Consider the following 10,516-nt stretch of genomic DNA (forward strand, 5'->3'; position numbering starts at 1 on the left):
GAGTGAGTCTGTGTTTTTCAGCTGTCATTATTATCCTCAAACAAACATTAAACACAGTCTGGCGGATAATCCGGTCCGCACATGGAATGAAATTTCAGAAAGCCCAGTTCAGAAAACCTGTTATTTGCCGCCATAGGATGGAGGGATCCTCATTTGGGATTCTTCCTCTCGTGGAAATCCTGCTCACGTTTCACCACCTGAGGCGCATGCCACCTCCAGGAAGCTAGATCTCTCAACTGCATGGGATTTTGACATTCCATGATTTTCCTTAGGTCATAGTATGGTACTTAGGGGGAATCTGTCTGCCCATGAGATCATAAGGTCCTGAGGACAATGCCTGGCCTTATTCGTTTTGCAGTCTCCCTCAGTACTTCACACGTGATGCTCACAACAGAGTGCTTTGGGATTTTTATTCCCGAAGCCTTCTAACACCTGGCTCTGCCACTTAGTCTTCTCACATTAATCGGAATTGGGGTTGGCTTTTGAATTTGAGGTAGAAAGTACTTTGGCAGATGCAAACGTGAAGAATGTAGGCAAAGGGACATCAAAAGAGATGTCAGTCACTATCATTTACTGAGATCTTACAGAATGCCATGAAAATGTAGTAGGAATTTATAAGACAGGAAAATAGAGAGTAAGGGAGCAAGTTGAAATGGGGACATTTAGGATAATTTAAAGATTGTAAAATATTTAGATTTATATAGCAGTTTGCTTTCAAGGAACTTAAAGGAATTACAGTAATATAGGCACAGGTCAATCTCTTGCTATAAATTTTATAGCAGAAACAACATAATGCCTGAAATCAAATGAGAATTCAGTTATTTGTGGGATGAAGACGTGATGTACTTGGAGCTTTGGAAGAAAGAGTGTTGATTAAAGAAGACCACTGGCCTGCCAGAGGATGGTAGAAAGCCAAGACTCATTTCTAGACCTTAGCCTTACTGAACTTAAGGAAGATACACGGAGGAGAGGGGTGGAAAACAGTGGTGAGAGTTAATCAGATTATGAATAGGGTGAAAAGATAGATATGATGTTAGTATAAATGCAAATTATTGGCCCCTGGCTGTAATCTGCTTAGTTACAGAGGCAGCACTGCTCCCCTCCCCAAAACTTGAATTTTAGATATGCTGTAATCTAACAAATCTGATAGGAGGAAGTTTTTTATAGTGATAAGAACACTTAAAATGAGACCCTCTTAATAAATGTTTAAGCATACAATACAGTGTTGCTAATTATAGCCACAGTGTTTTACAGCATATATATGGAACTTAATCATCTTGCATAACTGCTTTTTAAGACATGCCTCGGGCTGCCTTAAATCAAGGTAGCCATCCCTTCCGTCAGGCCTCTCACTGGAAAAAGAAACACTTTGAGTAAGTCACAGTGAGTAACCCTAAAATAAGACTGATAGTGTTCTTTTTCTCTGGATGTAATGCAGAGTGGGTACAAAAGTGTGTAGGGAAGTTGTATATATTGACAGAAAATTATAGTGAGAGTGGAGAAGGGAAACAGCCCAGCTTACCATCATTTGTTTGGTAAATATTTATCCAAAACTAACTACGTGTCAGTAAATATCCCTGTGGTGGGAAACACATTGGTACGTTTGGGGAATAATAAGGGCGATTTGGCTTAGAGCAGTAAAAAAAATGGGAGAACAGGATAGTAGGAAATAAGATCTGAAGGGTGGCCTGGGCCAGATCAGGAGGCAGTGAGCAGCTGGGTTTTATTCTAAGTGTGATGCCTGGACCCTGGAACCTTTGGAGCAGCATAACAGGATTTAGCCTTTACAAGCTCTGTCTGCCTGCTCCATGGAGAATGAAGTGTGGGAGGGCAGGCACAGAAGCAAGCCGGCTGGCGGGGAGGCTGCTGCGTTTGCTGAGGTGAGAGTTAATGATAACACACAGGATGGTGGCAGGGGAGGCGGCAAACGTGACTGGTTTAGGAAATGTTCTGATATACATAAGCTGACAAGACTTGCTGATAGATTTATTGCAGGGGAGACAGAGAGAGAAGTCAAAGATGGCTTCTGGGTTTTCAGACTTAGCAACTGAGTCAGTTAAAGAAGGAGCAGGCTCTGGAGGGGTGATTAAGGCTGCTGCTTTGGGCAGATGCTTAATAGACACCCAGTGGAAATGATGAGTAAGCTATTGGATATGAGCCTGGGATTCAGGGGGAGGTCAGGGCTGGATATATACCTTTAGTAGTCATTAGCAGAGAGATGGTATTTGCACGCAGGGTCTGGGTGAGACCATTAGGAAGAGTGTTGATAGAAGAGGAGATGGACCCCTGGACTGAGTCTCATGGCACTCTGGTAATTAAAAGCAGGAAGGAGAAAAGGAGCAAGCAAAGAAGGCTGAGAAGGAGAGGCTGCTGAAGAAGCAGAAACATTAGGAGGGTAGATGTCAAAAACAAGAACATGTCCAATGCTGCTCACAGGTTGAGAAAGGTGAAGCTGGAGAGGTGGCCACTGGGCGCGGCAAGATGAAGGTGCTGATAAACTGAAGTGCGTTGAGTGGAGAGTAAGAAGTGAGGAAACTGAAATAGCTATTTCAACTAGCTTTAGCTATAGAGAGAGCAGTAGATAGAAACAGGGAAACTTCACCTATTGTAACAGGAGGGAAGGTGGAATTTAAGGGCATGGATGCAGGTAAAGGTTGACTTGATTTTGAAAACAAGAAGTTGTTATTTTCACATTACAAGAAAAATGGAAAACAACTGTATTCTTCTCAAAAGCATTCATCACCATATTTGTTGCCTGATGAGATGTTAGATCACAGAAGAGTGGAAACTGCAATAGAGCTTGTGAATATTCACTTGGTGTAAATTTGTTTTCGTGCTTCACATTCATACACAAGTTGTTTCAATCAGTCATTTTAGTTTCAGAAAAGCTTTCTACTCAATTCTGTATAGAAAAGTAAATAATACAAGAACATTTTAAATTGCTGTTTGGCATCAACATGAAATAAAATTACGCTTTGATTACTCTCTTCTGTCCCACGAGTCTCTCTAGAAGTATAAAAATACAATAGTGGAATATTCAGTGATAACAGGTAATTCTACAAATGGTCATGCTTCTGAATTGTTATGTATTGCAGTAAGCATAAATAAATAATCAAAACCCAGCTTGCTCTGGTCAGTCTTCGCAATATTCAGAATTTTAATGCTGTGTTTGCCTCTGCTTTGCTGATAACAGTGGGCTAGGAATTTAGCTATTCGGTGACCAGTCAAATATATAAAATTGTTGACAAGGGACCAGTATTTTAATAGCTCAGTGTCCTCTTAATGAAGCGGTGTTAATACATTTTCTTCTAATTTCGGTATCATAGTAAAATATATGTAACATGAAATTTACAATGCTAACCAATTTAAATGAAGAGTTAAGTGGTATTAAAGACATTCATACTGTTGTGCAACCAACACCACCATCCACATCCAGAACTCTTTTCATAATAATGTGGAATGTTTCCTGAATTTCCTGTATGACATCGTTGAGCAGGTGTCACGCTAATCTTCTCTGTATTGTTCCAATTTTAGTATATGTGCTGCTGAAGTGAGCACTGGTACACATTTTAATGAAAACACTTATTTACATAAAGAAGAAAAAATGATAGAGACTGTGAGTCTGAAAGACAAGCAAGATCCGTTTAATGACTATTATAAAAAAAGGGCTTTGATCAATTCTGTAATGCTCCCTATCAGAGTATTGAGGCATGGAAGGTGAGTAAAATACCTTCTGATTCTACACGCAGAGACAGAATATAGGGATAGGTTATCTGATCCAAAATGATCATGGCTGTATTTTCCTAATTTATCTGGTTGAAAATGAAACAACTGAAAAGTGATTAAATCTAGATTAAATGCGCTCTTAATATATTCCAGGCACTATGCTAAATAATGCACAATGCATTGTCCAGCTTAATTCAAAAAGAATGCAATGAGGTAATTCCCTTATTTTCATTTTAAAGATAGTAAAACTAAGATTCAGAAATAGTAGTATAATTAACTACACATGGTCTTACAACCACTAAGCTATGGGTGAAAGACATGGCTCTGGGTCAGCCTGCCCATATAGCCCTTGCTCTTAATCTCTGAGATCTGCTGTGTCTAAGACCACATCTGCCCCCCACTTTTTCAATTTATGGCCTTAGACAGCCTCCACAAACACATCCTGTTTTTATGAACACATCCTGTTCTTATGAACACATTAGTTTTGCTTGTGCAGTCATTTATATGCTGAACAATGATACTTACCTCACCCAAGTTTTGAGTTGAACTCTCACTATTATCTCTAAATGTTTTACAAGCGAACGTTTTCTCAATAGCTACACTCAAGATTTGTGGTTGGGAGGACTGAGAAAGATTTCGTCAATATTCTCTGGTGCAGTTTCTCTGTATTCATGCTCATAATTTGCTGACTTCTGGAATGATGGCTTTGAAATTAGAATATCTCTTGAAATAAAACTGCTGTGGCAGAAGACACCATTTAGAATTCCATTCCAGCCCTGATGGACAAACATTCTTGCGTCTACATTTTGATCCCAACACCTGTTATGCACTAAGAGCTATATCTATTTCCAGAATTTTCCCTAGTGGAGCTTTATTATCACCCATTCAGGAAGCCCTTAAATATCTGTCAGCCGTTGGTGAGGTTTCTGCTTGTTTTATTTAGACTTTGTTTGTGGGCTTTCCTCACACAGTGCTCCCACTCCTGTTATATTTTTTAAATTTATTTTTTATTTTATTTATTTTTGGCTGTGTTTGGTCTTCGTTGCTGCGCGTGGGCTTTCTCTAGTTGTGGCGAGCGGGGGCTACTCTTCGTTGCGGTGCGCGGGTTTCTCATTGCAGTGGCTTCTCTTGTTGTGGAGCATGGGCTCTAGGCGTGCGGGCTTCAGTAGTTGTGGCTCGCAGGCTCAGTAGTTGTGGCTTGCAGCGTCTAGAGCTCAGGCTCAGTAGTTGTGGCACACGGGCTTAGTTGCTCTGCGGCACGTGGGATCTTCTCGGACCAGGGCTCGAGTCCGTGTCCCCTGCGTCGGCAGGCAGATTCTTAACCACTGCGCCACCAGGGAAGCCCTCCACTCCTGTTATTTACGAGCAGCTCTCTGTTGTGGAAAGAGCATGGTTTTAGAAGACACCCCTGACCCTGGTTTGACTTTGACTCCTCCACTTATTGTACATAATGCACAATTACGTTCAACTATTTTTGATTCCTAAGATTACAGACATAATTTTAGATTTACTTATGATCAAGTAAAGATTTATACAGTTGAGTGAAAAAATACTTCATGTTTGTTGGGGGGGGGCGGTAGAGGGGATTGGTAAAGGGCTTTAATTTTACCCCAACCAATCTAAGTGGTAAAAGAAGCTGGTCTGGGTGAGCTCCATGTTCCTCTCATGTGTCCTTCCTTCCCACACTCCTGTTCTCTTACCTGAGCTTCCCCCAGCAGACCTGACCAGCCATAGGCACCAGCCCATAGTTCAGGATAGATGCACGTGGGCAGGAGGGTAGAAGTAGGGGATGACTTTCCTAATCCCTTTTCTTTACTCTCCTCCTTCCAACCTGGATTCTGTGCTGCTGGAAAATGTATCCCAGCACTGAGGCCCTCAGACAACTGTACCGTTTCAGAAGCCAGGCTGGCTTTTCTCTTCATTTACAATTTTGTAAATTCTGAGAGAATTGTTTTTTATTTATTTAAGAAAATGTGGTATATACATACAATGGAGTACTATTTGGCCTTAAAAAAGAAGGAAATTCTGCAATATGCTATCACATGGATGAATCTTGAGGACATTATGCTAAGTGAAATAAGCCAATCACAGAAAGACAAATACTGCATGAATCCACTTATATAAAGTAAGCCAAATTCATAGAACCAAAGAGTGGAATGGTGGTTGCCAGGGGCTGGTGGGAGGAGGGAATGGGGAGTTACTAATCAATGGGCATAAAGTTTCAGTTATGCAAGATGAATAAGTTCTAGAGAGCTGCTGTACAATGTTGCACCTGTAGACAACAAATGCTGTATTATACACTTATCAATTTGTTAAGAGGCTAGTCCTCATGTTCAGTGTTCTTGCCACAATAAAATAAAATTAAAGAAAAACATAGCTGCTTTTTAAATCTAGCTTTCCAGGGGAGAAGGCTAGATTGCACTTGAGTTCTGCTTAAACTTCCAAAATGCATCTGGGCTCTCTAATCTGGCAAGTTTTTATCCCCACCATGTAATTTAACAGTGTGGAGCGAAGAGCTGCCTTTCTGGGCCTTGCTGTGCTCTTTTAGATTATGTTACCCAGAAAAAAAATCCAGACCGAGTACCATAAACAAAATACATCTTAACATCAGGGCTATTGCTTAAATGAATAAACTTTTGAATGCGTAAAGATATATGATATTTCGCATGTTATCATTTAGGAGATGAAATACTACTTTGAAGTTTGAGTTTCCTTTCCCCCCCAACTTTCACTTACTTTCTGAAGTTTGTGCCAAATATAATTCTTGATAAAGCGGACACTGTTTCTTCAACGTGAGCAATTCTCAATGTTTTCAGCTTCTAATTTTGTTGCCTCAATTTTAATTGTAATTTGTGTTTTCTGAGCCAGAATTGTTTCAAATGAGCACAAAAGTTTCCATTGTTCTGTGTCTTACAATATGAGCATGCCTGAGTTGCAGTCATTAAAAGCCTCACATGGGTCGTTTTTGTTATTGTTCCCCTGGGCCCCCTCCACCCCGACTTTTTTTTTTACATGAGTGAGCCAAGAAGAAGCAACTATTTTAACAATTTATTTAAATAGAAAATGAGTGACTATGTGTCTCTTAGAAAGATGGTCATCAGATGTCTTTTTAAATTCTGACTGCTACAAGTAAATTTAGCCACAGTGCATTGCTTTCTGAATGCTTCCAGAATGGAACACTGTGCTTTGATTGTTGCTTCGGGAGTCTCATTAAGACTCTAAAAGGTCAAAGGAGTAAGGACTGGAGCAAAATATGTTCACTTACAATACACACAGCACAATCCAAATGCAGAGATCAGCTACATGCACGATGTGTTTCTACCAGAGTATTCGTACAATAGAGAACCCTGTTCTTGCCTAAATGGTTGCATTTATTCTACCAATATCTACATTGTTGTTACTAGTGGAGAAATATTTCAGATTGCCAATTGTTTGCTTCATAAACTAATTTCTGAACAGAGGATGATGTTGGAATCAGATATTTTTGCCATAAAATGAAATCGCTATCTCCATAGGTTTTCCTGTCCTAAGCGATGGACATTTTTCATAAAGCCTGTGCTCTAACACACACTTTAAAAATTTCATGAGGTGAAGACAGAATGCAATGATTTTGGCCCCTGGAAAATTGCCCTTGAAGGAGGACATCAGATATTGACAAAGAATACATTAAGAATACAAACTAACTTAAAACTCAGTTTTCCCAGCAGAGTCTGCTCCAGCTTGAAATTTAATTATCTCAGGTACATTTCAGTAATTTGTTTCTGCTGGTAATTGGAGATTATTTTCATGCGAATGTGATGATACCCTATAGAGGAATCGGTGGGAGTTTTCCTTTAATTTGAATTTAGCCTTTAATGTTTTCCTTCTCTAACATATTAAGAGGATAGCATAATTTTAAACACCTTGCTACTTGGTTTCCCACATTCCATATTTTAGCTTTTATTTGCTTTGGCTCTTGAATATCTCAAAAATTATAATGAAGTAACCTCAGAAGTTTCCTTTTTGTGTCCATAATTGATTGCTATAGTACTTAATATTCTTATAAGGATTAAGAGCTACCCTATTTCAGGGAGTGGTCCAGGTGCTAACAGTTCAACAGTGAAATACAGATAAAAATCTCTGCCTATATGGGCCTTTCATTTTCGTACGTATGTCTATACCCAAGTTTATCCTTTTTACCTCAACCTCCAGTAAAAATTTCAAAAATTTTCACCAATCTTAGAATTTTAAAGATTGCATAACTTTTTGAAGAAATCACTATGAATTATTTTCAATCTGAGGATACAGTGTTCATGGTGCTCCTTGGAGGTGAGGACTAAATCAATGCTATTTAACGTTTTTATTAATGAATAAGATCAATGATTTTTAAATTGTGTCCTTTGGAGCGCCAATGTCAGAATCCCTTCAGCTGGTGGTCACAGTTCCTGAGATCCACTTCACAGATCCTGATTCAGAGTAACAAGGTGCAAATCAGGAATCTGCATTCTTAAGTAGCAGTCTAAGTGATCCCTACACATGCTGAAGTCTAAGAATCAATTACTAATTTAGACAAAGAGCTGAAGAAAGTGAATCTTAAATTAGAAAATGACCACAAGCAATTGGACAAAAAGGCTTGAGCCTTGTGTATTCTCAGTACATAAAGTGGTGCGAAAGGGCAAAAAAGTTATTTTCTGAGGAACTGGCACCAGAATTTCTCCTAGAGAGAAGACTGTTTCTTGTTAAGGAAATACTTTGATGTCTGCTTGGAGAGAGAAAATAAGCCTATGAGAATAAATGTCACCGAGGCACAAAGAGAAAACAAATTCGAAACAAGATTGGAGGTGCTGGGGAGGGGAGACTGAAGAGAGAAACAGAGAACCACACATCTTGGGGAGAGGCTGGCCACTAGTGGAAATGGCCTAAAAGGTGTCTAAGACTGAATTTTTAGGCATTTGTGTGGTTGTGATATAAACTCCTTTTTTCTTCCTGAATACTCACTGATGGCTGCTACACACACAAGAGCATGACATGAGTGGTTTTCATGGGAATCAAATTAAATGGGTGGAGATCTGTGTTGAGATTAAAGAAGAGCAGTGAGGATGGAGGAATACCTAGCCACCAGAAGTTGAGCAGAAAATGGAGGATTAAGAAGGGAGAACTCAGAGCCAGAGAGCTGGGAGAAATGGCAGAGACTTTTCAGAAATTCAGAGGGAGACAATCATCTTCCCATTGAACGAGGAGTTGGGGGTTCAAGCTAATTGTATACAGATCTTGAGGGGTAGGATGATCCAAGTGGACACTGGGCATTATGTTTAGTTACTTTTTTATGGATTATGCCTTATCTTTTCATCTAGGTTTTGAGTTTCTAGTTAGAGGGGTATTCTTGTCTTTTTTTAATTATTAATCACTTTTCTGCACGGTATATTTTGCACACTGTAGGCTGCCACACGCTTATTGAAAGTTTTTTGTGCTAGAGTGAAAAGTGTAGTGGATTGTGAATGAAAAGTGTCCTAGATTTATGATCTTTAGGTTATTCCCTTGTGGACCTTTTAAGTTCTGGGTCCTTGAGTCTTATAGACACTTGTAGAAAATAACTTGTCTATGCCTTTATTCCTAGAATGTCTGAGTTACTTGATATTTACTATTTCAGTGGAATGAAATGGTCATTCCTGTAAAATAACATCTATAAACTACTTTTCTATGTTAAAATATATGATAGATTAATTTCCTAAAGTTAGTTTAATTTCCCAGCAAGTATTTCAGACCTTATACATACTCTAAAGCCTTATGATTATTTTAACTTGGTGAGTTAAATATTTGTGGCTAAGCTCATTACATTTTTAATGCTGGAAGTACATTTATTTTCCTATGAGGATTCTAACTATTTAGAGTAATTATACTTGGCATCTAGAATTCTGTTGGAGGATGCATTAAAAAATACTACTTGACACTTCTATGGGTAAAGAAATCAAAGCATAAGTAAGTAGGTAAAGCACAGAATGGCATTTTATCTTTGGAATTCTGGTCATAACTCTAACAGTAATTTCCATGGTGTGAGAAATTCCCTTTAAATCTTTTCATCTGCAAGAGAGCTTTTCTGTTGAACTTACATATGTTAGTTTACAACAAAGACTTGAAATAAGTTACAGTCATTCCTCAGTATCCCCAGTGGATTGGTTCTAGGACCCCTAGAGATACCAAAATCTGCAGATGCTCAAGTCCCTCATAGAAAATGGCACAGTATCTCCATATAACCCACACACATCCTCCCGTATACTTTTATCATCTCCAGATTACGTAGAATACCTGACACAATGTAAATGCTATGTAAATAGTTGCAAATAAATGTAAAGGTTATGTAAATAGTTGCTGAGCATGTGGCAAATTCAACTTTTGCTTTTTGGAACGTTCTGGATTTTTTTTTTCTTAAATATTATTGGTCTGTGTTTGGTTGAATCCGAGGATGTGGAAGCCATGGATACCAAGAACAAACTGTATATGCAAATAAGTCAGTGAGAATATATTTATGTTGTGCTTTTATAACCAACCACCTTGTGTGGCAGGCAATACTATTTCCACTTTATACTCGAGTGTGGCAGGCAGTCACCCATTGGAGGGTGACCTCCAATGAGCCACAGTTCTCTCCTGATTATTTGAGTGTGGGCTGGACCTAGTGACTTATTTCTAAAGAACAGAATATGGAAAAAGTGATGGGATATTTTTCAAGATCAGGTTACAAAGAAAAGGTAGCTGCCGTTTTCCATTTCCTTTCTTTCTCATAGGCTTGCTCTGAAGGAAAGCAGCTGCTGTG

General features: G+C 39.0%; 1 non-coding gene across 1 annotated transcript; it reads right to left on the reverse strand.

The window, feature by feature from the left end:
• Window positions 1-3,448: 3,448 nt before the first annotated feature.
• LOC132525020 (U6 spliceosomal RNA) lies at window positions 3,449-3,558 on the reverse strand. The gene has a single exon (XR_009542153.1). It is a non-coding gene; the product is annotated as a U6 spliceosomal RNA (small nuclear RNA).
• Between the last annotated feature and the right edge of the window lie 6,958 nt (window positions 3,559-10,516).

Source organism: Lagenorhynchus albirostris, chromosome 8 (assembly GCF_949774975.1).
Source record: "Lagenorhynchus albirostris chromosome 8, mLagAlb1.1, whole genome shotgun sequence".
Classification (NCBI taxonomy): domain Eukaryota; kingdom Metazoa; phylum Chordata; class Mammalia; order Artiodactyla; family Delphinidae; genus Lagenorhynchus; species Lagenorhynchus albirostris.